Source organism: Gopherus flavomarginatus, chromosome 3 (genome assembly GCF_025201925.1).
Source record: "Gopherus flavomarginatus isolate rGopFla2 chromosome 3, rGopFla2.mat.asm, whole genome shotgun sequence".
Classification (NCBI taxonomy): Eukaryota; Metazoa; Chordata; order Testudines; family Testudinidae; genus Gopherus; species Gopherus flavomarginatus.
The window spans coordinates 114,966,178-114,985,598 of NC_066619.1; the positions used below are offsets into that span (position 1 = coordinate 114,966,178).

Consider the following 19,421-nt stretch of genomic DNA (forward strand, 5'->3'; position numbering starts at 1 on the left):
CTCCTCAAAGTTGACTTTTTGACCAGATCAAGTATGTAACATTTCACCCAAAACTTTAGTTTTGGTTTTTTAAACTATCTAAGGATATGACCAATAAGGGCGGGGGGAGAGAAAGCACACACTCAGTTACCATATCTGCAATACAAGATACAATATATGGTTTTTCTAGCAGTTACGAGCATGCAAGAGTCCTCCATTCAGGGGACAGAATGGAAAGTATAAACCAGTCTGCAGAATATGCTGGCTAGAGGGACATCAACCTTTTAAAAAAAGAGAGGAATTGTTCTGAAGATTTAGTCTATTAATACTACTACTACAAATTAAGACTCTTATTCTAATTGTTGTTTGATAGCCAGCACTGGTTGTTAAACTTAATTTTAAGACACTGAAAATTCTTGATAAAAAATTGTGTTTGCCGCTTACCTTTAACTAGTTATGTTTGCTGATTCAAGATTGGAGATGAATGGTAGATCTAAAAAAGCAAGTAAATCCCCAGATCTTGCTCTGCCTTGAAACTGGACTGGTGCATATGAAATTTAATGCTAATGAATGAACAGAAACAGAGGTCACAACATTAGTTTTTGGCATTTCAAGAGGGTACACAAAATGGATTACACTGAAATGAGAAAAATCCTGCTAAAGAACAAGGCATGAATTTACTGAAAATGCCAATTACTATACAAAAGGCTGCTATATTACTAGTTGCTATGTATACACAGATGTACTGCATCCATTCAGGAGACTAAATTATTTCCTATCAATTCTCTCTCTCTCTAGCCACAAGGATGGTCAGAATTTCAGCCTATTCTCCTGCCACCATATCACTTTCTCCTTGACCAAGAGCAGAGCTCCGAGGTTGCATGCTTCTTCATCACCACCCTCCAACGGTTGCTGTTCTGCCACTGGGTCTGATAGAGCAATGTCCCACCGAGCTTAATGATTTTTGCAGTCAGACTTATTTGCATCCAACCAATTCCACAAGCCATTCAAAGCTCTTTAACATTCAGTACGTTCTTCTTCAAAGTGAAGGTGGAATCCAGCGATACCAGCTCCAGTACCCCAAATAGTAGCACACAATTGAACCTGGCCCGCAGCAGCACTTCAGGGAGGGGGTCTGCAAGTCAGTGAACAGTCCAATAGCCAAGCAGAGTACAAGGGGACATTTCCACAAATGACCTTAAACAGCAAGGACACATGCAACACATTACCACCACAACACACCACCTAAATTTTGAACTTGGCAACACCGCATTTCCTCCTGCTCCTCTATGGTATTAGGTTAAAAACAAAACCTAGAACAGCTAGGAGCAGTTTCTGAGCCCTGCCACCGAGGGTCTCTGTTCTTCAAAATTCCAGCATACATTTTTAAAAAAAATCCACACATCACACCCCTAGCAGTTATTGTTGTGAAGACAGACGCAGAAACATGAGCCAAATGCAACAGATGCAGGGAGGAGTCTGCAGAAAGCCCAGAACCATACCTGAGAGTTGTGAACTGTCCCATTTGTCTCAGTGGGAAATTAACCAGTGAGCACAATTTTAAATGTCAGCAATTTATTTCCTTATGCAAGAAAGAAGAAAGAGGGTCCTAGACCTGCACAATTTACTGACTGACATCATGTTGATGCCACCAGTGATAGTGTATAAGATACAATTACTTCACCCCCAATCAAGGAGGTGGCAAGCCCAGGAAACTAGCCAAGCCATGGGACACGTTCGTGTCTTTCCGAGTCATATTTTAAGCATATGCACAACCTACTGTGAGTACCACCTCACTCTAGAAGCCATAGGTTGAGCTTGTTTTGTGTTGGCTGGAAGAATACCATCACATTTCCCCCTATTCCACCCCAATCTGGTCCCTAAACTAGATATGGAGATTGACGATCACTGAAGAGTTCTGCTTTCACATCGCACATCTCAGAGATGAGCAAAGAAATTCAGAGATGCAGGTTCTAAGGTCAGCTGCTAACCTTAAGTACATTATAGAAGAAACACTTCAGTCAAGAGCAGTGAGCCATGTCTATAGTGTTCAGTGCCCCAAAAGCAATTCCACTGTTGAGTTTCTAATATATATTTAAAAAAAAAAAAAGATAACGAGAGACTATTCACAGGAGGCAGAGGATGCTATTTGCAGGACTTGAACAATTAGGCACATCGCTAGCTAAAGCAACAAGGCAGCATTCCCCTTTTCCTCTCCCCCCAAAACAACCTTGCAGTAAGTATTGTGTACTGTATTTAACAACTGAAATTTCCCATTTTTTTTTAAAAAGGAAGATGAAGCTTCATCTGATATTTGCAGGATTATTAAACCAGCCCTACTAACTCTCTCTTTTCCCATAAGTGGTAAATTAAGTTAAATATTCCAGCAGACAGGCAAAAGCAATTTCATTCCACACAAAAAATATCCACCATGCAAACTTGGTTAATCAAGGAAAACTGTTTGCACTAAAACAACAAATGAAAAATCTACACTGAATCATTCTAAAGGAAAGCAGCTAACACAGTGGCAATTAGGGCCTGAAGTACTAAGATGTAAATAGACCAGGATGGCCTGAACAGCCTCTCTTAATTCTCCTTAAAATGCTTTTCAAGTACTCAGTTTTAAATTATCCCAATTTTTGATTTTGTGTATTAAATATTCAGGATACTGTCCTACATTTCAAATTAAGTATTGGCTATTCAGTAATTGTGTAATATATAGAAGTCTATTTAACACGATGCTGAAGGGAAAAAAGGGGGGGGGGGGGCGCGCAGGGAGACATCAGCCAGTTAACTGCAGTTCTCACTTCCACATTTTTGGTCAATCCAGTTAACAGCAGTGATCTCAGAAGCTCAAGGCAGCCATTTGGAAGACTATAGCAACTGTATTGGTTTCCAAAATATAGATTTTTTTACAGAAAAAAATGACATGCAGGCATTTTTTATTATATACACCATCAGATATACATTATGACCCAGGACTCCCAAGAGTTAAAAAAACATTTTGGCTGGCTGTTTTAATCTGTGCTAGCTTATAGGATAGACGACTTTGATACACCTCTACCCTGATATAACGCTGTCCTCAAGAGCCAAAAAATCTTACAGCATTACAGGAGAAACTGCGTTATATCGAACTTGCTTTGATCCACCAGAGTGCCCCCCCTCCCCGAGCACTGCTTTACCTTATTATATCCACATTCATGTTATATCGGGTCATGTTATATTGGGGTAGAGGTGTATCTTTAAAGTTGTGTTGGTCGGTGAAACTACTTCCTTCCCCGACTCCAGAGAAGGTCCTAATGGTGTTTATTGCCTTTTCTTTTCAGAAAAGCAATATAAGAGCTCGAAGAATAAGGAGCACTTTTTAACCCTGAACAAACAGAGGTTCTTAGAACCCTCACTCAGCTTGTAGATACCCAGAACTGACACTAGCAGAAACAGACTAATCAATTGCTTAAGGCCCTGAGCAGCTCAAGGGGACACCCCCCTCCCCCGCATTCAATTACATGTTGTGGGAATGGGGGCAAAAATATTCCTGCTTAGCATCCCAAGTTGACTAGCACTGCCTCTACAGACAGCTGACATTTATAAGCCTTCTGCTTAGTAGCAGCAGTAGCATTGCTAGAGCAAGTTATATCTCTTCAGACACCAGCAACATTCAACCCAGTGAGAGAAAATTAAATCTCCATTCTGTTTTAGAGATGACTTGCAAAGAAAAGCATTGGGTTTGTGGTTATTTTGTTGGTGTTTCTGGCTGAATTATAACGGCAATGAGATTTTGTATTAATCGTTAAACACACACTAGATATTCAGGTCTGTTTAGTGTTTCCTGAAAGACTACAGAACATTGGAAAGCTACTAGTATGCCACATGATAATTGAACCAGTGGAACCTTAGACTCTAAGACTACTCTCCCATCTTTGATCCAGAACTGGCACAGGTGCAACAGTGGAAACACTCATTCTGAGCGGGTGCAGGCAGCAGACCTACTATTTCAGAAGGAGGAAGAAAAGTTAAGGAAGTTTATGGCTCCCTCAGAACCCCACACAATTCAATTCATGGCAACTACAGTTACAGACAAGATCCAAAAATATAATACCAGTAAAATTAAAGTAAAAATTCCTAAAAAATAGTTCCAAGATAAGTAGCATATATGGAACATAGGTTCCATCAGCATTCGTTTGGAATGTCCCAACACGCACACTTAAGACCCAGATACTGTAACATTTGCCACCTCTCTGTATCTTTTATTCATGCTGTCAGAACTCTAGACAGTAATGCTGCTCATCCCGAGCTATATGTCTGATTTCAAGTGTTATTCTGAATGGAAGTATAATACCTTTAGGTTTTTAAACATTTTCTAAGAGCTGTTTTTGGCATTTCTAGAGTTGCTTTTCGTAAGAGAAAGTGGTATGAAGCATAATCAGTCTATAGAACACTTAAAAATTGACAGTCTCTCATCCAGACCCTCTCTAAGAATACATTTTCTTTCAAAGAGTGGGCTGGATAAGGCAAGGCAAGAGAGCAAGTGTTTTCACATAGAACTGGTAAAGTACAGAGCAAGCAGCTGTTTTCTAGATACAGCCTCTGCCAAAGTTATACTGTAAAACCTAGCGGCAGTGGCAACACATTTGCAGGGAATCTCACGTGTAATTTACAACAATGCCTACTGGGCTACTAGTGCAGTTTGTTCTTCAATACTGGCAGTTTTCCTGAGCCTCTCAGCTGACCATCAAAACCCACCTTTGCACAATATTTTGCCGTCAGATACTTACTATTTGAATGAAAGCTGCAAAATCAAAAACTTATTTCAAATTCTGTTGCAAGGCTATACTCCAGTACAATTGTCCAACACTGAAAGCCAATTCTTCTCGGGTACAGCGGTGTAAATTCAGCACTAATCCATTCAAATCCATTAACTTGTCTAGATGTATACAGATAACAGATCAGAAAGAAGGGAGTTTGATTTCATGCTTGGGAACTGGAAATAAGGGTGTCAAAAAACCCAAACATTGTTTGGTAGTCAATTTGGATGATATTGCAGTTAGTGCAAATAAAATTTGCGCTATCAGGAAAAGAAAGCTTCATGTTTTAAGGCAACTGTTTCTCATAGAGATAGCTGTGGTCAGCAGTCAAGAATTTTAACCTATGCTAACGAACACATTAGAACAAAAAAAAAAAAAAAACATTCCTGATGATGGGATGCATCTTTACACGCAAATCAAATTCATTCATCAATTGTGTTTTGTTTTGCAGGGATAAATGGTGGTGAACAGTGGCAGGAAGAGATCAAAAGCCATTAGTCTGAGTAACAGTAAGATTTTGTCATAAGGAACCTTTTACCACTGCAGAGATCAATAAGAAACTTACTATTACAAGTGTAATTTTTTCCCTTCAACTCTACCTCTGAAATAATCTAGAGATTGTAGAGTAGCTATGCTGATTTGGGGAAAAGAGCACAGAAAGGAAGAGGTAGGTGGAAGAGCACAGTCTTTGGATTCTGCTAGACTAAAAAGAGTGGTTCTCTTACCTTTCTCAACTGATCTACCTTAAATCTATTAAAATACCAATTAAGCTAACTCAGTGGACGGGGAGGGACTTTTTCACGGTAGTCTAAACTAGTCCTTATTGAGCCAGGAAAAAAAGATGATAGAAAATATTTTAAATGTCTCTTTTTTTTGTGTAAATAATTACCCACAAGGTAAGCAAATTCATACATAAGAAATGTAAGCTTCCCACATATGTATGACAAACTTAAGTCTTCTCCTACTTTGGCGGAAAAGTAGCTGACTTAAAGGCAGTCATTAAATAGGACATCCCTTACTCACGACACCATTTTATACAATAAAAAAATGGTGGTGACTACATGCCAAGAGATCACACAGTGCGAGAGGGACTCGCTTTCAGTCTGCGTAACAGAATAAAACAGCATTAACAATAAACTAACATGATTAGGCCAGTAATGTGAAAAGATTTATGCAAATGCTAACTAGCATTTTCAAGACTTATCACTTACTCTGAAGACTAAAGCAATTAAAGTCTTTACTGTGCACAAAAAAAGATCAACCATTTTGCTGGAACAGAACACACTGGAATTGAGAAGACTATCACTGTGAAGGGAAATGTCAGTTCAAGTATGGCTATAAAAGGCTTTTGAAAGGGAAAATAAAGCCTCAGTATGTCAAATTTTAATGTTAGAATGCGTTCCCTTACCATTTCAAGGTTCTTTGCAATTAATCTAGCTTCCATTACTGCCAACGCTATGTACAGCCAAAAAAGACAGCTACTCTGAGTCACCTATGTTGTGTAGGTCAGATAAACCTCACATCCCTTTACAGTTGCATACTAAATCAGCAGGAGGTCTCTTCTTCCACTATGAGAAAACAAGCTGCAGAAAACGTTCAGGGTCTGCTTGAAGTCAGTCACCCCAAATGCTTAATCTCCAAAAGGTCTAGGAAAAGAGTTAAATGTTGTCTATGGACTCAGATCTCTTTGATTTGCAACAAAACATAAAACACCAAATTGAAGCTGTAGTTCAAGTTCTCAACACAATGCCACTGCCACCCCCTTTACTCCCAATTTTAGATGGTCAGAATTGATTACTAATGGTTTTCTTTGCATCCTCCCATTTTTGTCAGCCCAATGCAAAGAGAAAAATCACACGAGACACAGCTATAATAGATGTATTCAGTGAATAATCAAAAAGTTACTCATCTAGTCATAAAACCAGTCATTGAACAGGTTAAATTCATAACCAGATACTGAACTGTATAAGGAAACTCTTCTGTGGTCAAATGAAATATTTCTTGTCCCAGTTCTGACTTTACAAGTGTTGCATTCTAGTCTTCAGGTGTTTGATAGTCACAATCTTGAAACATTAAAAAAAATTTCATTTACTTGTGCTTAAAAAAATGTAATTTCATCTCCACTGATGCCAACACCGCATAATTAGAATATTTCAGTATAAAATTTCAAATGCCGGTCATACTACATAAAATTGAGCCAGAGTTCTAGGACAGAGGAGAGATACTCTAAGGTGTGGAAAATCTTGATGTTACCAGGCATTTTGTCCTCCTATCATCAATTATTTTATGTAAGCCAAAATGGAAGGGTAACACCAGAATGAGGTAACATCCATTAAATTAAAGGAACAAATCTAAAAGCGGAGTAGAGGGAATAGTTATGCATTGTGTAATAAGAGTAATATCAGGAGCTCACTGCCACAAGATATTCTTGAAGACAAAATCTTAGTAGTATTCAAAAGAGAGGATTAGACATTTAGATGAATAATGAGAAATCAAGCTACATGAAACAGGATAAATTTTAAGGCGGGACAAAGACCTTTGTGTTTCAAGATGTAAACCATGAACTAAAATCACAGGGGTTAATGAAAACTTCCCTATAGGCAATTTATTCCATCACTATCCATAGTGGGTTTTTTGCAGCTTCTTCTGAAGTACTTGGTATTGGGTACTGTCAGACAGGATATTGAACTAACTGACTCCCTGGTCTGACCCAATATGGCCATTCCTATGTTTAAGTCTCAGTATTAGATGCTTGCCTTTAGAGATTCAAAACACTGAACAAAGTTTTCATCACAAATATTCCATTTTCAGTTTTTGCTTGATGCCAAGCCATCAACTTCCTTGCCTTGCTGTGATTCATTTCTCTAAGGTAGAGAGGTGGGAGTGGTTGAAGAGTAATGAGTCAAAGTTTCTAAAAGATGTGCTAGTGAAGTTGTGCCTCCACAGTTTTAATCAGTTAATAGGCAACAGAAGATGAAAATCTGCTTATTTCCTGTTTAACTAAGATAAATATAATCAGCTTTTGTTGGGATGCAGTTATCACCTTGCCTTGTTACACATCACAACCATTAGGTACAGTCTATTTGGACACACCAAGGTGTAGTGGTACTAGTGGTCAGGAGCAGCAGGGCTGAGACACTTTCTTCCATAGGGCGGAGCGCTGTGATAAGCTAAAGAAGCCAGTGCCCCAACTTTCCACACGTGCCTGTCCCCACCCAGGGCCAGCCTCTGCACTTATGCACAGTTCACATTCACTGTAGACTGAAAGGATGAGAAACCCTTGCATATTTTAAATGCGCACGCAGCATTTCTGAAGCATGCAGACCACTGAAGGTGCACAAGTTATTCCAGGGTTCTTCAAGCTAAAGGCAATGCGAACTGTGCACAAAAATAAATGCTGCCCCACAGTACAAGTAATGATTCCTTGATCTGTGTAAGTTGATCCAGGGAGAAGATAACAATGCATCTATCACCGAATTAAATCCAGGAAGAGTGAGATCAGACCTGGGATAGGGGAGGTAAAAAGGTGCAGAGTGTAGAGAGAATGGACCGATAGGTGTATAAGAATGAAAGGCCATGTTAAGGGGGGGTTAGGGGGGCAAGTAATCCAGAGTGTAGAGCAGGGGTCGGCAACCTTTCAGAAGTGGTGTGCCGAGTCTTCATTTATTCACTCTAATTTAAGGTTTTACATGCCAGTAATACATTTTAATGTTTTTAGAAGGTCTCTTTCTATAAATCTATAATATATAACTAAACTATTGTTGTATGTAAGTAAATAAGGTTTTAAAAATGTTTAAGAAGCTTCATTTAAAATTAAATTAAAATGCAGAGCCCCTCAGCCTAGTGGCCAGGACCCAGGTAGTGTGAGTGCTGCTGAAAATCAGCTCGTGTGCCACCTTCAGCAGGCATGCCATAGGTTGCCTACCCCTGGTGTAGAGAGAATGGACTGACAGGTGTGTAAGAATGAAAGGCCATGTTAAGGGAGGGGTGGGGGGGAGTAATCCAGACAGAGGAGTTTACAACAAAGAAGAGTCCAAACAATGCTTCCTGTCACAGTAGCAGGTGCTGACGCTGAGTTTATCTGAGCTACAACAGATGCATGGACAGAGGAGAAAAATAAGCAAGAAGGGATAGGAGATTACAGAGAGATTACAGGAAACAATCAAGGAAGGAGGAGAGAAGACAGAGCTAACCAAGTAGTCAAAGGGAAGAAGAGACAGACAAAGGCTATTCAGCAACAAAAAGCACCTCCTCACTAAAAGATTGTGCTGATTCTTTTGATGCAAATACTAAGTACTGTATTACAGAGTGCAGGAACAGTAACCAAATAATTTGACCAAGACCTGGAAAACTAAATATTAGCAAAAAGAGGGATGCATTAATGTTTTTCACACAGGTCCCTCCCCAGAGTTTTGGGAGTCAAATCTTGAGACCTCTTCCCCATGATTTGAAGCCTCGAACACATTTAGCTCCTTCTCCTGCCATCTTTCTCCACCTGCTATGCTTGCATATGCCTATCTGAACTTTCTTCTTGGTTCAACAGTCTCCAATCCTGTCCCTGCCCTCCAACACATTCCTATTTTAAAAGATTTTTTTTAAAAAATAGGTTAATCTAGAACTCTTGCACGTCAAGTTATAGCTACATTTCTCTAGCACAGAAAAGGGAGACAGAAATCATCTGTATCAACTGCCTTTCACCATCTACTCAAACATTACACTTAATTGTTCAACTGATGGGTTCACATTTAAGCTCAATTGTGCAGAAATTTTATCATATGGGAACTTCACCCTTTTTCTGCAGGTTCACTCTTGCAGCGAGCACATGGGTCACACCAAGGAACGACTCTACATCAATCCCAAATCAGTCTATTTACTGTAGGCTGCTGTTGATGTGCACTCTCTCCTGCCCCTTTTTGTGTTTGCTTGCCTACATCATGCCTGCCCAAACTCAGAAATCACAAGGATATCTTCAGTTTGCAGCCCCTCCACCACCAGGCTTAGGGAAAATGACCACATGGACTTGCCAAAAAGCTTCTTGGGAAAAATGGCAGCTCGCATTGCAGAAGGGGGGGACGAGCCACGGCAAGCAAAGGGAACTACGGATCAGAGGAGATGGCATCTCACTCTGTGGGAAACAGGAGCCCATGCAAGAGTAAGGATCTCTTTTTATGGGAATGTGAACGTGCACAGAAATTGGCAGAGGAGGCGCAGTGCGGGGCGCTTTAGTGGCCAGGGCTCTGGGGAGATCGGGCGGAAAGCAGAAGGCTGGAGAACAGTGTGAAAGACAGCGCCCCATGAATCAGATGCATCTCTTCCGCACCTTGGCCGGCCCCTCTACACACCGCGATCCCTCCCTGCGACACACGCTGCCGCGCCCGCCTCCCCCCCTCGGGGATCCAAGCACGCGGCGCGGCGGCGCTCAAAGGCCCCGCTCCCTGCCACGCCCAGAGCCCGCCAGCCGCTCCCCTCCTCCCTGCCCCCCCACGCCTTTCCAGCGCGTGCGAGCCCGCCCGGCAAGCGCGAGGCGCCAGTGCCTCCGGGAGCCCGTCCCAGCGCCCAGCTGCTGCCCTGCCGCCGCCGCCGCGGCTAGCCGAGGCTCTTGCACCGCAGGTTGAGGGCGAGGTCCGGCGGCGCTTCGCGAGCGCTCCCGCGGCAGGCACAAGCCCCGGGGAGAGCAGCGCGCCCCGCCGCAGTTAGCCGCGGGGGTAACGACACGGTCGAGTGTTTAGCGGATCCTAAGCGGTGCATCACCCCCAGAAAAAGCTGCAAACAAAAGGCAGCGGCAGCAGCGAGAGAAATCTCTGGACGCTGCAACCCCCAGACTCCCGCACACGCTGCAGTTAGAGACGAGACCACAAACGCTTTGTTAGCTACAGCTCCCCACTAGCAAATAGCCTCGAGTAGCTGGCTTCCAGTGCACACAGAGCGGGCTTGGTCTTGCAAATTAAGAACAACTCGGGGAATCCTAAAATAAAAGGCCCTGCATGCCCCCCAAAAGGGAAACCTGGACCTTCATCTCTGGAGCAGCAACAGCAGCGGTTCCCACCCGAAAAAAAATTTGCTCTCATGCCCTACTTTATTTTTTTAACTTACTCCGGCCCTGCGTTTGCAGCGCCCACGCCAGCAAGGATTCCGATCCAGCTGCGGTAGGGACGAGTAGCCCAGGCGCTGGCGGGAAAATAAAAGGAACCCCACCTTGGGCTGCTTGAGTGACACCTGGGAGCGGCCAGTGAGGGCGCCGGGAGCCTGCAACAAGGCGAGGCGTCAACGTGCCCAACGGGAAGGGGCTCCGCCCCGGCCCCACATATATGCGCGGGGGTAGTACACTCCCTCCACTACTCCCAGGCCCAGGGGAACGAGCACCGCCCATCACAACACGAGTATTGCAAGCGGCACTGGAAAACCCTCTAGAGCCCCCGTGTTTTGCAAACGTCCCCTAGCTGCATCCTGCATGGAATTGCTGGGCTGATTTCCCCGTCCCCACAAGGATAAGAAATTACTCTCTTCCCAGCCGGCCCCCCTCCGACCTTTATTTCAGAGGCCAGTTTAAATAGAAGGAAACTTTGCCGATAGTGTTTGTTCTGGGGAGCTTTCATACACCTACGGATCCAGTAAACTATTTCTAGCGTGCAATGGGCTTGGCGAGCTGCTTGGTAGCCTGTTCTCTCTGGGGTCCCCATGCCAGAGTCGGAAGAAGAGCTGTAGTGTTGTGTGCAGCCCCAGCAGTCTGATAATCATGGGGTAGGTATTTAGTAAGCAGTCACTCTTCCATCCCTGCCCATTAATAGTAATACAGTATTGCATGGAGCAGGCCCACGCTGTGCCTCTGTACAAACTCATGCCCTCTGCATTCTGAGGCCTGCTTTAGTCGTTAGAACCCAAGCACACTTCTAGCAAACAACTAAGTGGTGTATTAATTGCTCTTGCCCTATGCTGAGTTCATAGTCATTAAACACCTGAGTGCCTCATTAGCCACAACAGATCACGTGCCCATGTGTAGGACGTGGGGGGGGGGAACAGACTGTCTAAGCAATGCAGTTCAGGGGCTCCTGCAGTCTAGAGGTAGAAGAAAAGTGGGGGGGTTAAAAGCAAGATCTCTAGTTCAGCTGTTTCTTGATTCATAGAGGACTGAAATGTGCTTTATCTCTTTTAGACGAAAGACAGTTTTATGCTGGGGCTCTCGTTATTTTTGCCCCCCTCCCATCCTAGCAGGAACAATTTAATATAGATTTGGAGGGGAGGGAGAGAGGAATGTCACACTTTTTTTCCCCTATAGTTTATATACAGTATGTTATTAAAATAGTCAAAAGACCTAAAGCACCCCCAGAAGTCAAGAGGGGCCTACACTGCCTCTATGGCTACCTCCATCTCGCTAAAATAGCGCTTTAGCTGGAGTTCGCTCCTTTGGACTGAAATAGTACGCAAATAGTCTCCAGATTGGTCCCTGCTAAAATTTAGATTCCTAGTTCAGTAGTTCAGCTCATTCCCTGGTTGGAGATAAAATGCACTGTATAGATGGGCTTAGCTTCTAGCAACAGCATGCAGTTAATGGTACTTTCTACAGAAATGGCCTGGGGAGGAGATGTTAAAGTGACTGGATAGTATAGACTAAGCTCAAGGAGCTCAGTGTTGGTCTGTAAGATGCACTTTTCAGCTTCAGGCACATATACCCCTCCACCCTCGCAGAAGTCTTTTAAACTCCGATATTTGTAAGCTATAAATCCAGCAAGGACACACAATCTCCACCTCTCAGTAACAGTCCTGTCTCATAGATCTACTTAATACTAGTCTACAGCTTCTTTCCCTCAAACCTCTAGCAATCTGGATGCTCTTCTTTTGAGGGAATATGTTTAGCTAGGCAGAAAATAGGCTCCAGTGAATGGTTTTAACTGGAAGGGGATAGTCACATCCTCAGAGCTAAGTACAGGTACTAAATTGTTGAATATTCCTTTCGCCTCCCCCCAACAATAAAGCTAGCTCTGTAACGTGTAATTATTAGTTAATATACCGTCTCAACACCGATTTCACTACCAAGACTGGGATGCGGAATGAAGGAACGTGCCCAACTACCAATTTGCCACAGTTGTATAGCTCTCGTGATGGTTCTTTTCAGATGTGCAATAGGTGGCTACGTAGAAACGTGATGGGCATAAATTAAACAACAATGGCAATGCGTGGTCCTGTCCTTTACCACGCTGCAGTGCAATCCTTTAGCGGCTCTAAAATGCCGCCTAATCACATCGTTTAATACAGGACAGGAAGGAGGCTGAAGATACGGGGCACCGGGGCACCCTACTAAGCCCCCACCCCCTGCTATTACCACCTCATTTTGCTTCTGCCACTAGATGTAAACTTCTCCCATGCAAGCCAGACTTCCCTGGTTAGGTTTCCCCTACGCAACAATCGGGAGGCAGCTTTATCTTAAACAGGGGCAGGATTGAAGTTAAAATTGAAACAAGCTCGACCAGCCAGTTACAGTCTGGACCAGAAACGCCTCCCATGCTCAACCATTTTTCTCTGGTGGCAGCCTGACAATAGCTAAGAGAGGGAAAAGGGGGCTCCGACTGCCGGGATGGCTACAGGGTACTTACAGGGAATGGCTTTTTCAGCGATGAAAGCTGTCGCTACTGTAGGACCACGGACAGTGGTTGGCGTGTACCTCTCTCTGTCCTTGCCAGCTCACGCCTTTCCACTGCCTCAATACGAAGCATTTTTAGCTTTCCCAGAACAAAGGGACTCTTGTATCCCGCATGTAGACTGAATCCTCCCCATATAGGCTTTTAATTTTCACTCGCAGGTTTGAAAAATGTCTCCCCCTATATTACAGCAATTCATTCCCCCCAATTGGACCTTGCATACCTTCTCCCCACTCATCAGTTTTGACAGCTATTTACCCCCAGCTAATCACACGGGCTGCATGTACTTGGTCCAGACCACTACAAATTGTATGCGGTAGCCTACATGCCGTCTCGCATCCCTTCAGAACTGACAAAATGCTCTAGGGCTAATGCAATTAGATTTGGGGTCTTATCCCGCCTAATCTGCAAACGTAGGTTTATCTTTTCAAAGCGATACTCATTCATTCATCTGCATGATGTGGGTCCCTTCAGATGTTTTACGCGAGGGATGCATTCAGAGTTAGGTATTCCTATCATAAGAACTTTAAACCACAATCTAGCTAGTTTATAGCCTAGGCACTGAATATGTACATCTGCTTGAATGCAAAATAATGTATATTTTCTCCTAGTGGTCTTAATATTGCCAATATTTCCAGGTATTTGTCCTAGCACACTGTAATGTACATGAATTGCTTTAGAGGAAACATAAGCATATGTAATAGATTTAATTCTTTACTGCATGCATCCTACGCTTTCTGGTATTTGATTTAGACAGTGTATTAGCTATCGAAACATTAAAAGAATCAAAACACAACTTACCTTTCTCTCTTCAGCTTAAAAAAAAAAGTAACGTTGAAGTTCTCCCAATACAAAGGAGTAAGAAGCAGATGGATAGTTCGCAAGACAACACACAAAATCTAAACTGTGGACAGTTTTAAACAGAAGCAAATAAAATGAAAATGCTTTCCCTCCCAATAGTCCAACACTTAAAAAAAATCAGGAAAATTAAAAGGGAAAGGAAAACTTAAAACAAGGAATGTGAGAAGGCTAGCCTCCTATTGCAACACAACTCAACAAAAAAGGGGGAGGGGAGAGAAATAAAGGAAGGAACAAAGAAAAGAAGGGATGAAAGGACGCGTTACAAAGACGGTCTCTTTCTCTCTGTCTCCTTGTTTCTTTTTAGTAGCTCGCTACAGAAGTAAAATGCTGCATCTCTAAGTGCGAACAGAAATAAAGGGGGAGGACGTCTTAAAAAGGAGGTGGACTGGATCACACAGATTTATAGCAACCGTATCACCCAGCGCTCCTCTGCTTCCGCACCAGTGTGTGCGTGTGTGTGTCTGCAGCTGTGCCAGGCTCCCACCTATCCCGGGCGCTACGCGCGGAAGTATACGCCGAAACCCGATACAACGGATCATGCTGGCAAGCTTGTGCGCCGCGATTGGTGCGACGGGGTTCCTCAGGCACCGCCCTGGAACAACAGCCAGTCTCGATTGGCTGCCAGCCGGTGTCAATCTGGCACACTCAATGGAGTCCCGTTTCAGGGTGAGTTGCACCGAGAGGTACCACACTCAGCACCGGGGCAAGGCGAGAACATAGGAGACCCGGCGCAGAGAGCAACGTGGGCTGGTTCTGCTTGAACTATCAGAGTTCCCCGCGGGGTGCAATCTTTATCCGTCAGAAATCTTGCTGCTGTAGAAAGACTCGGCCCTGTGGATTGACCGCCGGATCTTTCGCATATTCTTTAACATTACAATGTTTTGTATTCACCTCTGTAGCTCTCCCTCTAAACATAAAGACAAAAAGAATTGTCTGCGCCTCCTCCTTGTTTCTCCTAGGTCTGTTTTCATTACTTTCTAGTGCTTCGTGATTGGTCTTAGTGTTTCAGTCTATTTTAATACATTGTAGGGGCCAGGAGGGTTGTTAGCCAACACTTGCAAAGGCAAGAATGGAAAGCAACTATTAGGAAATAGTGCTTGCCATTATGTCACCACGGAGTAGAGTAGAATAATTAACCGTCCTATCCAGAAAGGCGCTGTACAGAGCTCGGAGCCTTTCATTTAAATCTAAAAAAATAAGAGTTGATATGGACCACATACTTCTCACGGTCAGGCAAAACATATTTCACTGCTCTGCAGTTAATGAAGTTTGTAGTACTGAGCAATTACTGCAGCAATTTCTCCTCTGACAGTGAAGATTGATATTAATTGAGATTTCCAGTGACAAACATCTATGTTCGGGGGGGGGGGGGGGGCTCTTATTATATCACTCTTCTCTTTTCAAGAGAACACGGTTGTCTTTAAGACGGTTATGTTGAATGGGAGAAACAAGTCTGCATGATATACTTGGACCTCTCATTGCTCATACTGGTCCTTCGTGGCACTTGAACTTACTTTCTGTTTAAAATCCGAAATGCTTCCTAGAACGTATTTGCTTCTTTTCCCCTGATACACAACACGACGCGTATAAAGCATTTACAGTAACAAAGCACTTCTGCCCTTCGGAAAGGAACCCCTTTAGATGCTTATTTAGTGCAATCTGGTATTTGCATCCTGCCCGGGGGGGGGGGGGGGGGAGGGGAGACACACACAAATGATTGGAAGAGAGCAGTAAAATAAATTAGCGTTCCTTGAGAGTGTCCTTGAATGTTTATAAATGATTAATGGGATGGAAGAGAAACCTGTTTATCTGCTGTTTGGTCCATATAATCGCCATCTCCTATCAACGCGACAATAACTAAGTAGTACATATGGCCTGATTTTTTTACATCTCGCAAAACTATTTATATTTTAAATGTATTTGACATCTTTCTAGAACACGAAGATTTTAGATCATCTGGAATTTAATTTACAGTCTATCACCAACTTTTTGAGACAGGTTGGAACTCCGAAAAAAAAAGGATTAACTCCTCTGATGAACAAGTTGCGAAAGAGTTGTTCTTGGAACTGAAGAAAAACCTGGTGAGGAAAATTGCAAAGAATTATCATTATGATAAAACACCTTCCCAACAAGGCGGCTCATACAACAGTCCTACTTAAGTGATGGCTATTTATAGCCAGTTTATAGACGTGCATGCATAAATTATGTTTCTAGCAGTTTAAGTTAGTATTCCATAAAGTCCCTTGGGCTTGCACTGTTTTCCACTTTACTTTGGTCTGTGACTGCTCCTCAATTATAGCAACACGTACCCTTTGAAAAAAAAAACTGTTTCAATGTCTCTAACGATGCCACACTTTACACCTAAATGTTGGTGCTCTTTAGAATGTGGGTGATGTAATATTGCACACAAATCAAGTTTAGTATATATATGAGTAAGTCATATTTTGAAAAAAAATGTAGTTAGTTTGCCAGTTTTGAAGTGTGGGTCATAACTGAGACTAAGTAGAACAAATAAAACGTATCCATAGTGTGTTGGATTCTTAGACAAAACTAGATTTACTTAATGATTACTTTTTTTTCAGTCTGGATTATGTAGAATGTTGTGGGTTTTTTTAGCAGTTAACACCGTTCCCCAACAATGAAGCAGCAGTACGTGAGGGAGGAGAAAATAAACCCTATGGAATCTCTGAGCAGAGTCCTTTAATGTATTGGCAACCCCTTTAAAATAACTATTCACCACATCAATAAATAGCTGTTCCTAAATTAAAAGGAGTTTTTAAAGAAAACCCCGAAACGTATGAGATATTGGAAACTAGAAATGTGGCTTTTTTCAACTTTTCCAGGGAATGAAATGAATCTGCCAAAAGCAGGTGCCCAAACACGTCTGCGGTTCAGACTCCGATCAGAACACTTTTAAACAAAAGAACAGCCCTGTTGTAATTAGTGTTCAATCTTTAGTAATCAGATCCATAACTGCGTACACTAACACTTTTGATAGACTTAAAATCTCTACCGATGAGGCACGCACGTTGGTTGATACAGGGCACTGAGTGAAATTAAGCAGAAAATAGCCCTTAAAGTCCGTGTCTTGTCATTGGCCCTTCTCTTCTCTGATTCGTCTTCAATCACCTCGGTTGTACGCAATGGCAGCAGGATCCCTCCTTCCCCAACAATGAAATACTTTCCCATAAATTATGTATAAATATAAACCTGCCACATATAATATTGCAGACGATGACCTTTTGGGCAGAAAGTCGCCTTGTTTACTTTTTTGGGCGGTCTGGGCAGAGCATTGGGTTAAAACGTGTTAGCTGTTAAACTGTCTTTGCATATTTGAAAGCCAAATAACCCCTTTTAGCCACATATTTGTTTTAAGACTGCTTAAAACACCCCCATCCTAGGATTAAGACTGGAGGATACTGTACTGGTGATATAAGAACAAATAGGAAATGTTCTATTTAAACGCTTCAGGGCAAGGGGATGCATTCAGTTTAACAGCTAACTTCTTTTAAACCCACTTCCTACTAACTGACTGGTAGATATCGACTCCGCTCCAGCAAGCTGAGAGGATCTGATGGGTACAAAAGTCAGATGAAGTTGTAGGGAGCTTGCTACTAACGTACCTGAGTCATTGCAAACCCCTAGCCGTCTGCCTAGAACTAATGCAGGTTGTAGGACCATGGACAGAGACAAGCAGCCTCTCGCAAGGCTTGTCCTGATCCCTGACACAACAACTGCATTCTCTTTGAAAAACTATTTCTAAGAGCCGTACGACAGAGCACATTCAGCAACATATGGGAACAATGCTGCTTTGGAGTTAAGTAAACTTTCTTTTTCCTTTCTTTCCCCGTCTGCCTCCCCCCTTTTTTACAGCGACCATAAAGAGCATCACACTGAAACCTGCCTATCCCCAAGCAAAAATCCTCTGTCAAATGTGAAATGTCACTATGGGCTTTTATTTCTGCTGAAGGCACTTCTTATCTTAAACAAATAATTCCTAGTTAGTGTTGCTCATGTGTGAAATTGTAAGCTGGCAATCATGCTTTTAAAAAAAACCCCTCCATCTAAAAAGGCCCTCTTTAGGTTGTGTTTACAGTGCAAGCTTAGGTTTTGCTCCTGCTATCATAGTAAGAAGCATAAGCATGAGGCGTTCAAAACAAATCGTCAGACTGGTATATCTTGCCTCAGAAAAATATCTGCTCTCTAAGTGTTGTGCGGGTTTGCGCTGTGGGGATTTTTGTTCTGTTTTTGCGTGACCCTATTCAGAATAATAAGATCTGTAAACTGTGTATGAATCTACCTTAGTATAAATAATGCAACTGACGTTATATTTCTTCTCTGTTCTGTTGTGTAACAAAAAGTCTTAATACTGATACAGCCTATTTCTCAGTGCAAGAGAGGGGTTTTTGTGCGTGGTGGCTTTCTGGAGAGGGCTAAAGGGGAGCCTAAGTTTCGGTTTCTTTAGCAGGAGGTAACAGCAATCACTTGGCTTTCTGCAAGGAAAGATAAATCTTAATCTAAATAAATAAAATAATAATATAAGTAAACCATCTGCCTGTTCCTGAACATCGCAGTGACCTTGTTCATTTTCTACAGTGAAATGGGAAGAGGCAGCTTTCTGCTGCACGACAGTTCTTGTTTGCGGGGAGTTTCTCTCGCTGAAGATTTGGCTTTCCCGTGGTGTGTAACACACGTTTCATTTTAAAATAATAAGACCGGGCACTTCAGCCAGTCAATAGGTTCCATCGACCTCTTTTGTGCTTAGATCAAACGCTCGCACAACAGAGAAAGTGACAGCACCAGGGCACGGTAACAAAGCCATAGTTTGTACCAAAAGAAGAGTGAGGCCCAGAGAGACACCGCAGCTAGAGAAACAGCTGTCTTATCAGCACAGTGCAGCGATGGAGATGGCTCAAGAGGTCCTCAACAGATAATCACTTGAATAGGTTTGCAATGCGCCAAACTTCACGCTTGATAAGACCAACCCAATGTAGAAAGCAGCACAGATCCAGCTCCATTCTGTTTTATCTGCTCTGCAAATTAAGAAATTGAAATTCAGGTGGCGCAGGCAGCATGTTGCTGATAGACCACTAAAGTAAACGGTCACTAGAAAGCTTTCGGCAGAGAGAAATAGGCGTCT

General features: G+C 42.6%; 1 protein-coding gene across 10 annotated transcripts in view; it reads right to left on the reverse strand.

The window, feature by feature from the left end:
- ELAVL2 (ELAV like RNA binding protein 2) overlaps nucleotides 1-14,747 on the reverse strand; it is a 366,408-nt gene extending 351,661 nt beyond the window's left edge. For 7 of the 10 annotated variants that reach the window (XM_050943177.1, XM_050943175.1, XM_050943174.1 and 4 more), the window contains exon 1: nucleotides 14,222-14,747. The gene's annotated coding sequence lies outside the window, so the exon portion shown is untranslated. Of the gene's footprint in view, nucleotides 1-423; nucleotides 503-10,877; nucleotides 10,929-13,375; nucleotides 13,449-14,221 lie in introns of those variants that run through there. The other 3 variants (XM_050943171.1, XM_050943170.1, XM_050943169.1) reach the window with 3 other exon arrangements.
- Between the last annotated feature and the right edge of the window lie 4,674 nt (nucleotides 14,748-19,421).